Source organism: Anomaloglossus baeobatrachus, chromosome 2 (assembly GCF_048569485.1).
Source record: "Anomaloglossus baeobatrachus isolate aAnoBae1 chromosome 2, aAnoBae1.hap1, whole genome shotgun sequence".
NCBI lineage: Eukaryota > Metazoa > Chordata > Amphibia > Anura > Aromobatidae > Anomaloglossus > Anomaloglossus baeobatrachus.
The window spans coordinates 708671832-708690189 of record NC_134354.1 but is presented as its reverse complement, the minus strand read 5'-3'; positions in this window follow the sequence as shown (position 1 = coordinate 708690189).

Sequence of the window (18358 nt, the reverse complement as noted above, 5' to 3'; positions counted from 1 at the left end):
TTTTTTCTACAATTGGAATGACTTTCTATGAGAAAACCTCCTAAAGTGACCATACTTCTTTCTCTTGGTGGCTTCCCCCTTTAAAGGGAACCTGTCATCAGAAATTTGGCTTTCAACCTAAAAGTTTCCCCCTCTGCAGCTCCTGGGCTGCATTCTAGTAAGGTTTCTATACTTTTTGTGCCCCCTTTTAAACCAAAATAAATACTTTATAAAACTGTACTTTTCGGTTTGAAAATCTTGTAAATTATCCATGGGGGCGGGCCGTGTGGCGTCCGTTGCTGTATCTTACGCCGTCCCCCATGCTCCAAATCATCCCTCAGGATGCCGCCCACTGCGCCCGAGGTCCCGTGCACGCCAGGACACCTAGTGACGTGGTCGCAAGCACGAGAGTATGGGCGGCGCTGTGATTGCATCGCAAGTGCCCGCCCATACTCTCGTGCCCGCCATTTCCCCTCTGCCTCCAGCATTCTGCGCCGGCCCGACGTCACCTCCTTCCCATCATACCCTGCAGCAGGAAATAGATGGGAGAAGCGGAGCAGGCCACTACAGGAAAAGCGGAGGATCTGAGCGACGTACAGAGGGGAGAGCGCGCCCACGAGAGTATGGGCGGGCACTTGCGATGCAATCACAGCGCCGCCCATACTCTCGTGCTTGCGACCACGTCACCAGGTGTCCCGGCGTGCACGGGACCTCGGGCGCAGTGGGCGGCGTCCTGAGGGATGATTTGGAGCATGGGGGACGGCGTAAGATACAGCAACGGACGCCACACGGCCCGCCCCCATGGATAATTTACAAGATTTTCAAACCGAAAGGTACAGTTTTATAAAGTATTTATTTTGGTTTAAAAGGGGGCACAAAAAGTATAGAAACCTTCCTAGAATGCAGCCCAGGAGCTGCAGAGGGGGAAACCTTGAGGTTGAAAGCCAAATTTCTGATGACAGGTTCCCTTTAACTCTACATGGATAGTAATGGGTTACAAATCTCCACTTTTCTGATATATCGCTTTGGCAGCAGCAATGAAGCTTTGAGATGTTTCCATTTATGGGAAAAGTTAAGTCTGAAACTAACGGAAAGTGAAGAGCTGAGAACAGAACGACAGGTTTACTTTGTGCCGAAAATAATTCATGAAATACGTATTGTGGGAAAGAGATGAAGAGAGAAGAAAGAAATATCTAGTATACAGTACTTCATACAACGTCATTTGTACAAAAAAAGAATTCTTACCATTTTAGAATTTTATATATCTTTCAGAAATCAGCCGTGATCTTATAAAACCATGAAAAACCTCCATAGAAGGAAACATAGGCATTAGCCTATGGCTTGCATCATTTAACCCCTTAAAGCAAAATCACATACATGTGCATCGAGCAATGCGGTGACTTCCTGCATTCCACCGTACATGTACATCTCTTTAGGACCCTGAGTATTTCCTCCCCTTTTCAGCTGTTAATCTTCAGCACTTCCCTTTAGGTCTCTAAATACCCTCATTCCCCCTTACTCTGTGCTGGTGATAGCACTGAAGACTTATTAAGGCTATTAGATCTAACAGTCAGCTTGTATTCATCTGGAGAAACTTTTTTGTTGTTGCAGTTCCTCTCCCTAAAGGTCCAGTCACACATAATGAGATCGTTAACGAGATCGTTACTACGTCACAGTTACCGGATCGTTGCTAAGTTGTTGGTGAGATCGTTGGGGAGATGTCACTCAGTCATGTTCCCAACGACTTTAGTAACGATGCAGCAACCTGTATAACGATCTCGTTAGTACCCTGTCACAAAGCAGCTATGTAACGATTCCGACCTCGAATAGGGGCGTAGTGTTTTACGCTGTGAGCCACGTAGACATGCATATGCGTCGCCTTTTCCACACCCCTCCGCTCCGATTGGTGGCAAATACTGCGTTCTGATTGGGCGGGTGGGCGGGCCTGGAAGGTAACTTTGTATTGCATCATCCTTTGTCCCTTTCTTGAGCCTTGCTTTGAGGATAGAACCTGCGACTCCACTCGGATTCATTCGTACTTTGTTTCCGATGCTTGCTTGCTTGGTTTTTGGATCGAAGCTGCATCTGCACCCAGATTCATCCCTCCTTCGTTCCCGATTGGGTTGCGTTGAGGATCGAAGCTGCGATTCCACCAGGATTACCTGTTCTTCACTGATAGACAGCTATACTCCTTAGACACGGTAGGTCATTTTTTGGGGGTCTCAAATTTGTTTCACGTTCTTGCTATTATAGAATGTTAGATAATAAAAGTGGCTGGCTTTTATCTGTGTACATAATGCCATTTATAGGGGGTCTCATATACCTACACCCATAGTGCCATTCTTCTATATGTCCTCATACTAGCATCCCTGGCCATTTTGTCTCTCTGCTACAGCCGCCATTTTGTGTCTCTGACACAGGCACAAATAGAACAGGTGCACTTGCACTTTTATGGGGGCGGCCATTTTAGTGTCTCTGCCACACCCCAACAAAAAATTGTGATTGTTTTTTTGTAACTTCTCTCATCTTTATATATAATTTTTGCGTTCTTTATTTCAGATGTCTTATTACAACACCGAAGAGTTTGTGCGCGAGCTGTTGGAGATGTATCGTTCAATGCCCTGCCTCTGGAAAATAAAATCCTCTGATTATTCAAACAGAATAAAAAAACAAGAAGCCTATGCGCAATTGGTAGAACTATTTAAAAAGCATAGTGGAGGCGAGGCGGTGGATGACAAAGTCGTAAAGAAGAAAATCCAGGGAGTGCAGATTGTCTACAAGAAGGAGGTGAACAAGGTGGAGAAGTCGAAAAAGTCTGGGGCCAGCACCGACTAGGTCTATGTATCTCCATTACGGTACTACGATCTACTTGAATTCACGCGGGACCAGGAGTTACCCAGAAGAATGGAATCCTCCTATATACCTACCCTGGATCCGCAACCGGAGATCCCGATTGAGGACATCACGATAGACTCCGCTGTTATAGATGTAAGTACCTTATTTGCTTCACGGTACATACAGTCAGGGCCAGAAATATTTGGACAGTGACACAAGTTTTGTTATTTTAGCTGTTTACAAAAACATGTTCACAAATACAATTATATATATAATATGGGCTGAAAGTGCACACTCCCAGCTGCAACATGAGAGTTTTCACATCCAAATCGGAGAAAGGGTTTAGGAATCATAGCTCTGTAATGCATAGCCTCCTCTTTTTCAAGGGACCAAAAGTAATTGGACAAGGGACTCTAAGGGCTGCAATTATCTCTGAAGGCATCTCCCTCGTTAACCTGTAATCAATGAAGTAGTTAAAAGGTCTGGGGTTGATTACAGGTGTGTGGTTTTGCATTTGGAAGCTGTTGCTGTGACCAGACAACATGCGGTCTAAGGAACTCTCAATTGAGGTGAAGCAGAACATCCTGAGGCTGAAAAAAAAGAAAAAATCCATCAGAGAGATAGCAGACATACTTGGAGTAGCAAAATCAACAGTCGGGTACATTCTGAGAAAAAAGGAATTGACTGGTGAGCTTGGGAACTCAAAAAGGCCTGGGCGTCCACGGATGACAACAGTGGTGGATGATCGCCGCATACTTTCTTTGGTGAAGAAGAACCCGTTCACAACATCAACTGAAGTCCAGAACACTCTCAGTGAAGTAGGTGTATCTGTCTCTAAGTCAACAGTAAAGAGAAGACTCCATGAAAGTAAATACAAAGGGTTCACATCTAGATGCAAACCATTCATCAATTCCAAAAATAGACAGGCCAGAGTTAAATTTGCTGAAAAACACCTCATGAAGCCAGCTCAGTTCTGGAAAAGTATTCTATGGACAGATGAGACAAAGATCAACCTGTACCAGAATGATGGGAAGAAAAAAGTTTGGAGAAGAAAGGGAATGGCACATGATCCAAGGCACACCACATCCTCTGTAAAACATGGTGGAGGCAACGTGATGGCATGGGCATGCATGGCTTTCAATGGCACTGGGTCACTTGTGTTTATTGATGACATAACAGCAGACAAGAGTAGCCGGATGAATTCTGAAGTGTACAGGGATATACTTTCAGCCCAGATTCAGCCAAATGCCGCAAACTTGATCGGACAGCGCTTCATAGTACAGATGGACAATGACCCCAAGCATACAGCCAAAGCTACCCAGGAGTTCATGAGTGCAAAAAAGTGGAACATTCTGCAATGGCCAAGTCAATCACCAGATCTTAACCCAATTGAGCATGCATTTCACTTGCTCAAATCCAGACTTAAGACGGAAAGACCCACAAACAAGCAAGACCTGAAGGCTGCGGCTGTAAAGGCCTGGCAAAGCATTAAGAAGGAGGAAACCCAGCGTTTGGTGATGTCCATGGGTTCCAGACTTAAGGCAGTGATTGCCTCCAAAGGATTCGCAACAAAATATTGAAAATAAAAATATTTTGTTTGGGTTTGGTTTATTTGTCCAATTACTTTTGACCTCCTAAAATGTGGAGGGTTTGTAAAGAAATGTGTACAATTCCTACAATTTCTATCAGATATTTTTGTTCAAACCTTCAAATTAAACGTTACAATCTGCACTTGAATTCTGTTGTAGAGGTTTCATTTCAAATCCAATGTGGTGGCATGCAGAGCCCAACTCGCGAAAATTGTGTCACTGTCCAAATATTTCTGGACCTAACTGTAGCATTAAAACTTTGTATGTACATGCCATAGTTGAATACAAAATAGTAACTACTTGTTACCATGATTTATTGTGCAGATTTGAAAAGTTATCCCTTCCAGTTCTGATAAGTACACTCCTTTTACAATTTTTGTCACACTTAAATTTCATATAATACTTATAAAAATGTATGGCTTCTACTTTAACATTATTTTCTGTTCCCGCAGCACTCTCAGCCAGATATGGTGACGCCCCGATTGGACAACAACCCCACAACTTTAGAGGCGACAAGGGAGGAACTTCCTCTGTCAGACGCTACTCAAAGGCAGCACGCTGGACAATCAGAGGCAAGCGGTTCCTGCCTTTGACGTCTGCTCTCTGGCAGAGGAAGTTCCGGCATCGGTCGCGATGGTTACCCAATACACATCTTGTACCGGCGAACTGGAAGTCCCAAGAGGCCGGCGATGAAACGGAGGGTAAGGTGAGCATAATGTGTGTGTGTGCGTGTATGTTTGTGTATGTTTGTGTGTGTTTGTGTGTGTTTGTACGTGTCTGGAATGGCACAATAGGGCACCAGGATGGGACATTTAACAAGTTGTGGAAGGAATTGTCTGCATTGCAATGATTTCCTATGGGAAATCTTGCTTTGCTGAATGAGTAACTTGGTTAACAAGCACACTCCCAGAACGGATTGTTCTTGTTAACCAAGGTTCCACTGTATTAACATTGAATGACAGTATTACTGTGGAAAGCCAGTTACGGTTTTGGTGATCAAACCATTATCGAACATAACCTCGAACTGTCGAACTTGAAGCTAATTGTTTGCGTTCGTCGAACGACTCGAACATCGCCTAAAACAGGTCGAATTTGAGATTGGCAAACAGTTCGATTTGAACACCGCTCATCATTACTCACTAGCTCTGTCCACAAAGTATGTCCAGATGTTGGCACTGACCAATGTAAGGATGTAATCCTTCATTGTATGACCCACAGCAATCAGTAGGGAATGCTGTGTGACGGAAGTGCAAGAAAAAATTAGAGGGTCGGCATAACAGGGTTGCCAGACCAATCACTGAGGTCCCCGAAAATCTGCCCAAGGTGGGAGAAAAGGTCATAGAATTGGTGCAATGGCGTGCATGCCCATAGAGAGGGCTTTGTGTGCCCCCTCTGGGATGCTTGCCATAAGTTTGCCACCACTGCCCTACCTGATCTCTACATTAAACCATGGGTGCTGGTTCTTCAGGAGAAGACCACTGTGCTCCTAAATTCATCTATGTAGTAAAGACATTTGGAAGTGGTTTTATTAGTTGGTTATATAAAAAAATAAACAAATGAGAATTCCCATTAAGGAAACCCTTTGAAAGTATGTTCCAAAAAAACAAATTTGTGGTAGAGTAAATGCAAAAGCGATGTCCTTGGGTAGTATTCCCCAAAAGAAGACATCTCAGTGTCCTATGTGCTTGTTGGAGGAGCAAGTGTTGGACCCCACGGGGCAGGCAGTTAACCTGCTCGTTGCCGGGCCGTTGACTGTCGCTATCACGGGCAGCCTAGCCCGGCTCCGTTGCCCTGAGGCGTAGAGAAGATGGCTGGGGAAAGATGATGGGGGTAGTAGTGGGATGAATGTCGTGACGCCACCTGTGGTATGCGGCCAGGGAATCGTCCGCCGCTGCTGTTGCTGTCCTCCGGGGCAGATGGTGGTAGCAACTATGGATGGTATCGCTCCCCAAAGGTGGAGCAGGCCCCGGGGAGGAGGATGAGGGGAGTAGTAATGGTGGGCGCCGAAGTGCCCAGCGGTGGTGCCGGGAATCAAGAGACAGAATCTATGGCTGCGGTTCAGGGTTGTTTACTCACTCTTTAGGTTGTGCTGCTCACCCGGGTAATACCGGTCACTTGCTGTGATGGGCTCCGTCGGACTCGGGTAATTTAGGAGAAGTCACCGGTGTTGAAAAGAAGAAGAAAATCCCTTGTCAGATTGGTCTTTGTAGTTGTAAGGCACCTGGGCTGAGCGGTAGCACCCCCAGCCCCAGGCCCTGTGGAGAGGAAAGGAAGTGGTGTTGTGTCCCCAGAACTAATGTCCCGGGTAGACTGACTAGAGATTGTGTGTTTGCTCTTCTTCTACCCCAAGTCGAACCCGCCCCCCAGGTGGCTGTCCTAGTGACCGGGAATTCCCATGCTTCCTGATGGCCAACCCCCTGCCTACCCTAGCACCGCCCCCAGAGAGAAGGCTCCTAAGTTTTATGTAAAGTGTGAATGTGAAACACCGGTGATTTACCCCCTCCTTACCTGAGGTGAATATCACCCCTAAAATAAGGTGCAATACTCTGTTGCGACTGAAGCTTCAGGGGCGCCACACAAGCACGAGCTTCAAGGCTCTGGAAAAGTAACATGGCATCCAAAACCAATTCAACAAAATCTGCTTTCACAAATCCAAATGCCCCTCCCCCTACCTTAACAAGGAGAACCCACTTCATTTACAGGGTGCGCATCTAAAGAACTACTCGTTGGGTTCAATGTATGGCCACTAAACTGGCATACTTTTAATTTTCACTCTTTTTTTTATTTTTAATAAATTTATTTATTTATTCAATGACCTAAAATATAACAATGACCCCAGCACTGAATATGTGTATTTTTGGGGCGTTTCCAATATATGAGGCCCTTAATCACTTCAAAACTGAATAGGTTGGTAAAATAAATTGCATTTGAAATTGGATTTCCTTGACAAAAATGAAATGTTGCATTAAATTTTAACCTTTTTTTTTACCATCCTGACAAAATAAAAGGACATTTGAAAAATGATGCTGACGTAAACTAGATATATGGGGAACGTTATTTCATTGAGTTTGTGTAGTATGACAATCTGTATAAGTATTCAAAGTTTGAAAATTACAAACTTTTCTAAAATGTTCTTAAGTTTCAGATATTTTAATTAAAAAAACACCAGACGTAATGACCTAAATTACCATTAACATAAGGCACAATGTTTAATGAAAGTGTATTTTCAGAATCACTGAAACTTATAGATTCATTCCAGAGCTATTACCACTTAAAGTGACACTGGTCAGATTTCAGAAAAATGGAACCTAGTCATTAAATGGAATCTGTTACCAGGTTTTTGCTCCCCCATCTGAGACCAGCATAATGTAGAGACAGAGACCCTGATTCCAGCGATGTGTCACTTACTGAGCTGTTTGCTGCCATTTTGATAAAATCAGTGTTTTCTCTGCTGCAGATATAGCAGTTATTAGATTGTAGAACAGGGTTATACAGAGCTCATGCATCTGCTGGACTACTTAGAGGCACGCCAAGATGTCATCTAATGATAATCTCCTGCTAATTAAGCAGTGATTTTATAAAAGCTACACTAAGCAGCTGAGTAAGTGACACATCGCTGGAATCAGGGCCTCTGCCTCTACATTATGTTGCTCTCAGATGGGAGAGTAAAAACCTGGTGACAGATTCCCTTTAAGGCCTAAATTAGTAGGTCCTTAAAAGGAATCTGTCAGCAGTTTTTTGCTATTTAATCTGCGAGCAGCATAATGTAGGAGCAGAGAGACTAATTCATGTCACTTGTTTAGCAGTAATTTTAATACAACCAGTGTTTTATCAGCAGGAGATTATCACTACAGGATGAAGTGTCACATGCCAGGAAGTTCAGCTATTCTGTGTTAACTAATTGACAACTTGCTGACAATTTACAGTGCACACAGGAAGTGGCCAATCAGGGGTGTGGGAGGAGTTATACACAACTCAACATTTATAGCACTGCTATGCTGGGAGCAGAACTATTTCTGCATTTGTTTCCACACATTGGAGACTGTCCTCCTGCCTCCTTGTGTGTGTCACTAGTGATGAGTATGAAGGGTACAGGCTGACTGCTCATTTCTAGGGCTAAACTAGCCCTATTCTCCACTATGGCTAATGCAGAGATAAAGATTGGGGCCGACTTAGCTACTGATGTCAGCTGGACAGCTAGCCTGATATAGATATATATATATATATATATATATATATATATATATATATATATATATATATATATATATATATATATATATCGCCCCTGAGGCTCTGGCTGCTACAGGGTACTGCAACTGAGTTAAGGAGCAGTATCTATCTGGGGTAGGTGACAGGTGGTTTGCCGGTGCTCACACCAGACACATTACACATGCAGTTAGGTTCTTTCCCCACAGGGGGGAGTGGACTGGGGGTGGACATAGAGAGTCAGCCATCCAGTAGTATGGGACTTCCCAGTCACCAGGACAGCCACCAGGGTGCGGGTGCCACAAGGGGAGGTAGCCATGACACATAGAGAGTTTTCTGGAGGGACATCCCATGAGACCAGACTGGGTGCAGGAGAGGACCAGTGCTGGTGGGACGAGACACAGCTCATCTTGCCGTTGTGGAGCCTGAGGCTTGTGAGCAGGCGCTCAGCCCAGGTTCCTTCTGCCAGTCGTTAGACAGCAAGGAGAAGCAGGACGATTACACTGACACCGGTAACTGCCTGGAACTTGCACCGGATAATCAGAGACTTACCAGCAGTGAACCAGGACACTCTCAGGCAATCTCCTAACCAGTGAGTAAACACCTGAACCAGAGCTCTTGCCTCATTTCCATTATTCACCGGCGACGCCATCCCATGCTCCGGCACAAACGGCCCACTATCAGCCAGCCGGCCACCCTCCCGGGGCAACCTCTCCGCCTGTGGGGAGTGACTCCATGTTTGCTGCAATCAACATTGACCCCGGTGATAAGTACCCAGAAGCGGCGGCCTTCTACCTGGCCGCACACCACAGGTGCCGTCACGACAAGAACTATATTAATTATCCCTGTAAATACCCCCCCTTTTTTTTTTTTTAAAAAAGAGCGACCCCCAGGGTCACGGAACTGGGCACCGGCCATTACACCCGTGACATTCCCCAGCGAAACCAGACCCGGGACGGACCGAGTACCCCATAGCCATGGGGTGCGACATATATATACTGTATATATGATATATATATATAATATACAGTATCTGTTTCTTGTATAATAAATTTTCAAAAATGTCTACATTTCTGTTTTTTCTGTCAAGATGGGGTGCAGAGTATACATTAATGAGAAAAAAAGGATTTTTTTTGGAATTTACCAAATGGCTGCAATGAAACCAATGAAAAATGTAAAGGGGTCTGAATACTTTCCGTGCTCACTGTATATGTCTTTGGTTGAATGCCAACACAAGGAACAGGAGAAAACTCATAATTGGATCAAACCAAAAGCACTTTTTATCCAGCGTGACAACCCCTGTAATGGACCATACCATGATTATTCGTGCGATCATACTCCGATCCCAACCTTTCATCAGAGTCAATGGCTATACATGGAAACACATGTGGAAACTTCTGGCTGATTAATTCAGAAACTGATGTCGGCAATACACAAATATTTCTCTGTAATCTTTGTAGCTTTTCTATAATAACACAGTTTAAGCGCTCGAAGTTCAAGATTCTACTGTTCATTTCATTATATACAACATACATATTTTGATGAACATTTTCATTTTAAAATCTCTATTTCACAACTATTATTTAATGAAGTGATGCAAACATCAGCTGTTTCCCCGCGCTGAGCCCATCTGCTGCTCCGTGCTCTGCAGCTAATCATAGCTTCAATCTGTTCTCAGCTCATATTGTGCGACAAGAAGCGCAAGAAGCAAGGGCTCATTCACAAAGGTTGTTACAGGAATTTATCTAATATATGATAATAACACATATCAAAACACCAGGTTTTTATTTATTTATTATTTATTTTTTAGTCTTTTTTTGTTTTATATGAGTTTTTGGTGGAATTTATTATTTGATGTCACTTTTTAAATTCCTTCGGAAACCTATTGTTGAAGAAAGGCATTGGATCAAATACTTATTTAACCTCTGGACATAGAGGAATGTGGGAAGTGTGTTCAATGAAATTGTTTCTCTATACATAAGCCAGTCTTCAGAGATATAGAAGATGGCCCAGATGACGTCACAGACCCGCCCATCAGCATCACTGCATATCTGCCCCGATGACATCATAGACCTGCTCATTAGCATCACCACTGATCCGCCCCGGTGACTTCATAAACCCGCCAATGATGGCGCCCACTAATCAGCTAATGGACTAAGGGGTACTTTTCACACTGCGACATCGCAAGCCGATGCTGCGATGCCGAGCGCGATAGTCCCCGCCCCCGTTGCAGCTGCAATATCATTGTGATATCTGCCGTAGCGAATAATATCGCTACGGCAGCTTCACATGTACTCACCTGGCGTGTGACGTCGCTCTGGCCGGCGAACCGCCTCCTTGTTAAGGGGGCGGGTCGTGCGGCGTCACTGCGACGTCACGTGGCAGGCGGCCAATAGGAGCGGAGGGGCGGAGATGAGCGGGATGTAAATATCCCGCCCACCTCCTTCCTTCCGCATATCCTACGAGAGCCGCGGTGACGCAGGAAGGAAATGTTCCTCGCTCCTGCGACTTCACACACAGCGATGTGTGCTGCCGCAGGAGCGAGGAACAACATCGGACCGTCGCGTCAGCGTAATTATGGATTACGCCGACGCTACACCGATGATACGATTACGACGTTTTTGTGCTTGTTAATCGTATCATCTAGGATTTACACACTACGATGTCGCCTGCGATGCCGGATGTGCGTCACTTTCAATTTGACCCCACCGACATCGTACCTGCGATGTCGTGGTGTGCAAAGTGTCCCTTACACATTGTTCAACCCACTGACCAATTAACACATCTGGGCATGCCCACTGTAGAGCCAACCTTTTCCTAGTTTATATAGGGGCATGTTCTTGGAATAAATCACTCTGTTTTGGGCCACCTCTGATCGAGGAAAGAAGAACATCCGACTATGTGTGTCTGATCTCATTCTTCAAGCATGCACTTGATCCTCATTAATTAGGTCAGGCAGTAGGCAAATCGTGAACCCTGGTTAAGAGTTCTCCCTAACAACTATGGGAAAATGTCAGACAACATGCCACTGTATAGTGCAACAAACAAACCACAAACTTAACTTTGGCCCCGATTCATCAGTTGTCTTGAGTTTTCTGCCATAAATTTGCTTGAAATGTTGCAAAATTGTTGTGCAACTCATAATTACACACAAAACATTGCAACTTTTGGTGTTTTTACGTCACGTCAGTCTTGAGCAGGTCTACCAAATGTTTGAAAAGTTGCCTGAGCTTCTTTGTCAGGGTTGTAGCTGAGCACTGCTGTTAAGTTCACATAATTTACGCCAGAAAAATGTAATCCATTCACTGAGTGAGGAACATTACTTGCGATCGCGTATGTTAACTGAAAGATGCGCCAAATTAATTCGGAGGTGCATCTAAATTAGTTTGGTACATCTTACTCCAGCACATTGTTCTTTGGGGCCTGTGTATCAAGCACATTTTGTATTTTACTGTAGACAAAAATGAAATAATCTTTATTATGACATAAGAGCATGCACCCCCCCAAATAAAAATAACTGATAGGTCCATGACATCCTCATTTTTTATGTATCGTTCTTGGAAGATTTGATGACTACTTATATTTCACCAACAGGCTATGACGGAACAGTTGTGTAATGTTGCATCATTAATGGGGTTGCGCTCTGTCCTGCAACTTTATGCAGCCAGGACACAAAGTGTGAATACAACCAAAGCTGTTTGATTTCTGGTCCCAGCATACGTGCCACATGTGACTTTTCCATCATAATGCACAATGCAAATCATGTGTGACTTGTCTGACAATTTACAGGGTTTTTTTTTTGTTTTTTTACAGTTATGGCTGGTTTCACATATTCGCACTTCATGGTCTGCGAAAAAGAATCTCTGGGGCTGTCAAGTTCAGGTCAGGAGAACATAATTGTATCTCAAAACATGGATGTGGATCATGATCATGACAAAATAGTCACATAACAAATTGCAGAGACATTTCTGGTTACACAACTTGTCTGGTCCTTGCTCCACATGACCAAAGTTGCCATACAGCCCAAAGCCCGAGTCTTTTCAACGTGGGCGAATTACACCTACAAGTTTTTTTTCTTAATTCTACAGATCTTTAATCCCTTCCCAATACTGGACATACTGGTAGATCCTATTTTCTAAGCTGTTGCTGCAAATGGACATACAGGTACATCTGAGCAATATTGTGGGCACTGGAGCTGTGCCAACCATGGGAGCTCAGCTTAAAGGGGTTATCCGGCTTATTTTGCCTTTTTTTTCTTGGCATTTCACTATTGGGCTACATTGGGGCAGGTAAGTTGAGAGAGACTACCTACCTGCCCTGCTGTCAGCCCCTCTCCTCCAGCTCAGAGCTGTCATGTGACCGCTCCTGGCGTGATTTTGCTACTTCATGTGACGTCATGTCGACAGGGGCAGGAGCTTGTTGATGGGCATCACAGCCGACAACATGTTGACGCCCTGATGGGCGGGTACCATGTGTGGAGTCCCCGCCCACCTTCCCCCGCACCCTCCCACACATTCCGTAGTGCAGTGGTGTTAAAGACACTGCCGGTAGGCTGCATGCGTCCCCTGATGCTCCTTGAGACATGCAGGCCCGTGCACCTCCTTGCTGATCGCTGCCTGTGCTGGGACCACGCAGTCAGTGCTTTATATCAGATGACAGATTCCCCGGCGCTGCTCAGACGTGAGCTCTGTATACAGCTACTGCAGAGGTCAGCCGCCGGCCAATCAGAGGCCAGCAGCAGATCACTGGAGAAGCTGCATAGAGAGCGCATCCCTACGCTGCACCCGGTAATCCGTCCTCTGATATAAAGCGCTGTCATCTGCGGCACCAGCAGCGTTCATCAAGGAATCTGCGGCCGCAAGAAGCAAACATGCCACCGAGGGAATGAGGTCAAGTGAAAAGTATTTGTCTTTGGGGCTTTTTTTGCGTGTTTGAAGACTGACACAATAGGGGACACTACTACAGGATGGTGCACTGTTACAAGAAGAAGACTCCAAGGGGACATTACCATAGGATGAGCAGAAGGATGGAGCACAATACTATAGGGTGGGCACATTTAAAACAAGATGGGAACAAGGATGGGGCACATTATTACATTATATGTACCCATATTGTCCTCTGCTAGAGGTCTGTGCTGGGCAGACTACTGACAGCCAATGAGTGTACAGAGGGTGGGGCTGAACAGTGAGGCCGTGCGGTGTCAGCTCTGACTGTGAGGTTTGGCATGGGAAGATTTCATGTTTGGTTGAGCTGGCTTTGTTCATACTGTATGTCCTTGGCAAAGTAATCTGCCCAATTCCAGCCTTGCTGAAGCATCCCCAGATCATCACCAATCCTCCACCAAATTTCACAGTGGGTGCAAGACACTGTGGCTTGTACGCCTCTACAGGTCTCCGTCTAACTATTAGACGAAAAGGTGTTGGGTAAAGCTGAAAATTAGACTTATCAGAGAAGATTACCTTACTCCAGTCTTCTATGGTCCAATTGGGCAGATTAAACTTTGCAAAGCACGTATTAATCAAGCCGCATACAAGGTTATCCTTGAAAAACAGTTGCTTCCTTCTGCTCAGGCAATGTTCCCCAACTCTGAGGAGTGGTTTTTCTAGCAGGACAATGCGCCATGCCACACAGCTAGGTCAGTCAATGTGCGGATGAAGGACCACCACATCAAAACCCTGTCATAACCAGCCCAATCTCCAGACCTGAACCCCATTGAAAACCTTTGGAATGTAATCAAGAGGAAGATGGAAAGTCACAAGCCATCAAACAAAGAAGAACTGCTTCAATTTTTGCACCAGGAGTGGCATAAGGTCACCCAAAAGCAGTGTGAAAGACGGGTGGAAAGCAGCCAAGACGCATGAAAGCTGTAAATAGAGTTAAAACATTATTAGTCTTGTTGTTTGTAAATGGTTATGAACTTGTTTTCTTTGCATTATTTGAAGTCTTCAAGTAATGCATTTTTTTTGTTATTTTGTCCATTTCTCATTTTCAGAAAATAAATACAAAATTTAATGCTTGGAAATTCGGAGACAAGTTGTTGTCAGCAGTTTATAGAATAAAAGAACATTTTACAGTACATGAAGAGAAAAATCAGAAAAACTGAAAATTTTGCAGTGGTTTCTTAATTTCTGCCAGAGCTGTATATATACAGTGCTGGCCAAAAGTATTGGCACCCCTGCAATTCTGTCAGTTTCTTGAAAATGATTGCAATCACAAATTCTTTGGTATTATTATCTTCATTTATTTTGCTTGCAATGAAAAAACAAAAAAGAATGAAACAAAAATCTCATCATTGATCATTTCACACAAAACTCCAAAAATAGGCCAGACAAAAGTATTGGCACCCTTAGCCTAATACTTAGTTGCACAACCTTTAGCCAAAATAACTGCGAACAACCGCTTCCGGTAACCATCAATGAGTTTCTTACAATGCTCTGCTCCAATTTTAGACCATTCTTCTTTGGCAAACTGCTCCAGGTCCCTGAGATTTGAAGGGTGCCTTCTCCAAACTGCCATTTTGAGATCTCTCCACAGATGTTCTATGTAATTCAGGTCTGGACTCATTGCTGGTCTTTTTAGTAGTCTCCAGTGCTTTCTCTCAAACCATTTTCTAGTGCTTTTTGAAGTGTGTTTTGGGTCAGTGTCCTGCTGGAAGACCCATGACCTCTGAGGAAGACCCAGCTTTCTCACACTGGGCCCTACATTATGCTACAAAATTTGTTTGTAGTCTTCAGACTTCATAATGCCATGCACACGGTGAAGCAGTCCAGTGCCAGAGGCAGCAAAGCAACCCCAAAACATCAGGGAACCTCCGCCATGTTTGATTGTAGGGACCGTGTTCTTTTCTTTGAATGCCTCTTTTCTTTTTTCCTGTAAACTCTATGTTGATGGCTTCTCCCAAAAAGCTCTACTTTTGTCTTATCTGACCAGAGAATATTCTTCCAAAACGTTTTAGGCTTTCTCAGGTAAGTTTTGGCAAACTCCAGCCTGCCTTTTTTATGTCTTGGGGTAAGAAGTGGGGTCTTCCTGGGTATCCTACCATACAGTCCCTTTTCATTCAGACGCCGACGGATAGTACGAGTTGTCACTGTTGTACCCTCGGACTGCAGGGCAGCTTGAACTTGTTTGACTTGTTTGGATGTTAGTCGAGGTTCTTTATCCACCATCTGCACAATGTTGCATTGAAATCTCTCATCAATTTTTCTTTTCCTTCCACATCTAGGGAGGTTAGCCACAGTGCCATAGGCTTTAAACTTATTGATGACACTGCGCACCGTAGACACAGGAACTTTCAGGTCTTTGGAGATGGGCTTGTAGCCTTGAGATTGCTCATGCTTCCTCACAATTTGGATTCTCAAGTCCTCAGACAGTTCTTTGGTCTTCTTTCTTTTCTCCATGCTCAATGTGGTACACACAAGGACACAGGACAGAGGTTGAGTCAACTTTAATCCATGTCAACTGGCTGCAAGTGTGATTTAGTTATTGCCAACACCTGTTAGGTGCCACAGGTAAGTTACAGGTGCTGTTAATTACACAAATTAGAGAAGCATCACATGATTTTTCAAACAGTGCCAATACTTTTGTCCACCCCCCTTTTTTATGTTTGGTGTGGAATTATATCCAAATTGGCTTTATGACAAATTTTTATTTTTTTTTTTCATTGAAGACAAATTAAATGAAGATAATACCAAAGAATTTGTGATTGCAATAATTTTCAAGAAGAAACTGAGTATTATCTGACAGAATTGCAGGGGTGCCAATACTTTTGGCTAGCATTATATATCTATAGTAGAAGTAAGAAGTCCCGGTGCACCGCCTACTCCGCGTGCTGCCGTATGTACCGCAATTCAAGCCCCGATAAACCATGGAAGGGATCCTGGTGCAGACTCAGAGTGCAAACTACAAGTAATCCAAAGGAGGAAGAGAGTCACACTCCACGAAGATCTCCATATTATTCCATCTTTATTTTAAGAAAACATGTACGTACAAGCGGTGGGGAGGGTGAGACAAACCAAACAACGCCGGACGACGGCATGCCGTTTCGCTAGATCTTAGCTTCCACGTGGAATAATAAATATATATATAAATATATATTCTTACACATATATATATATATATATATATATATATATATATATATATATATATATATATATATATATATATATATATATATATATAAAATGTGTCCCTCATCAACTTTTGGCCAGCACTGTAATATATATATTATTAGTTGATATTTTGGCCAAAATACAGATGCTCACAACCCATGTCAAGGGTCCTCATGCTTGTGTGTTTGTCTCTGTGGCCTGGGCAGGTAAAACATTGTTGTACTTTTTTGGTGTACATTTTTCAGGGAAAATGAATTCCTCTTTTTGTGGTTTAGCAGTCAAGAGAAGCTCTATCTGCTGCATTAGTGAATGGTTCTATCACAATCATATATTTATTAGACAGAAATTCTGCATAGAGCTCATAATAAATGTGCTCCGAGTCTTGAAAACTATTCCAAATGACCCCAAAATGCTACTAATAAAAGCTTTAACTCAACCCATAACAAAAGAAGTCCCCATTCATGTCTGTCATTTGTCAACCAAAATATAGGGTTTTTCCAAATTAGTAGTAGCACAATGGCTCTGGGAAGCAAACATGGCTCCCCCCAAAAATCTGTGTTTTCAATATCAAATGCCCCATTCCTTCCTAGCTCCACTTTGTGCTTAAACCACAGTTCGCATCCACATGATTTTCATTGACCCCTATCTTTTAAAATAAGCTCTGGAGGCAGATTCTCAGGGAGATCCATGTCCGAACCATTAATCTTTTTTCTAAAATCACTATACAAAGACAAAATCAATATAAGTTTTACAGAACATATAAGAGATTACAGTAGTTAACAAAAAAAGCAGATGCAGGACCACACCCCCATATTACCTGTTCCTGTGCCACGGCTGTCTGGAAGGACATATAGGCTTCTCTGTGGACTTTGTCCAATGGTGCTCACTGTGTGGAGAATACAAGTTCAGGTGAAAGGATGAAAAAAGTGGCACTCACTAAGACAATAAGTAGGTCTTTATTGGAAAAGGTACATAAAATAGACCCGTAGAAGCGCAAATGGCCATCCTCCTCCTGAGTGCCAGCACCCGGCTTTAGACCCACTTTTTATACACCTTTTTCAATAAAGACCAGATTTTTATGTCTCAGCGAATGACGCTTTTTTCATCCTTTCACACAGTAGTTATGTAAAGTGACTTACAGCCAATGTTGATGGAGTTGTTCAATTTTCCTGTAATTTCCATCTGGCACAAACCAACTTGACGACTTCTTCTGGCTATGACTTGTCTTCAGAATTGACAACAAAGACCCATCAAACATCCACTGTCGACTCAATCTATTCCCAATCAGCACAAACTCTCCGTATTGCTAGCCCAATGCTGTGCACGGGTACGCTCGGTGCTCAGCCCAGTGTGAGCCGCTTGCAGTGTTTGAACAGCTCTCACGGAGGGGTGACACGAGCATTATTGGATGTAGTGTCCACAAAAAAAACACCTCATTCTCCCTCCCCTGGAAGTGATCTGTTTATGGCTGGCTGATTGTGGGTGTAGAGCCAAACTGCCCAATGAGTGACTTCCAATGGGGTTCAGGTCAAGTTTGGGTCCCAAACCAAACTTTATCTAAAGTCGGGCTGCACCCACCAAACCCAAACTTCCACGGGTCCATTCATCTCTAACCAATACTCTAAGTATTACCCC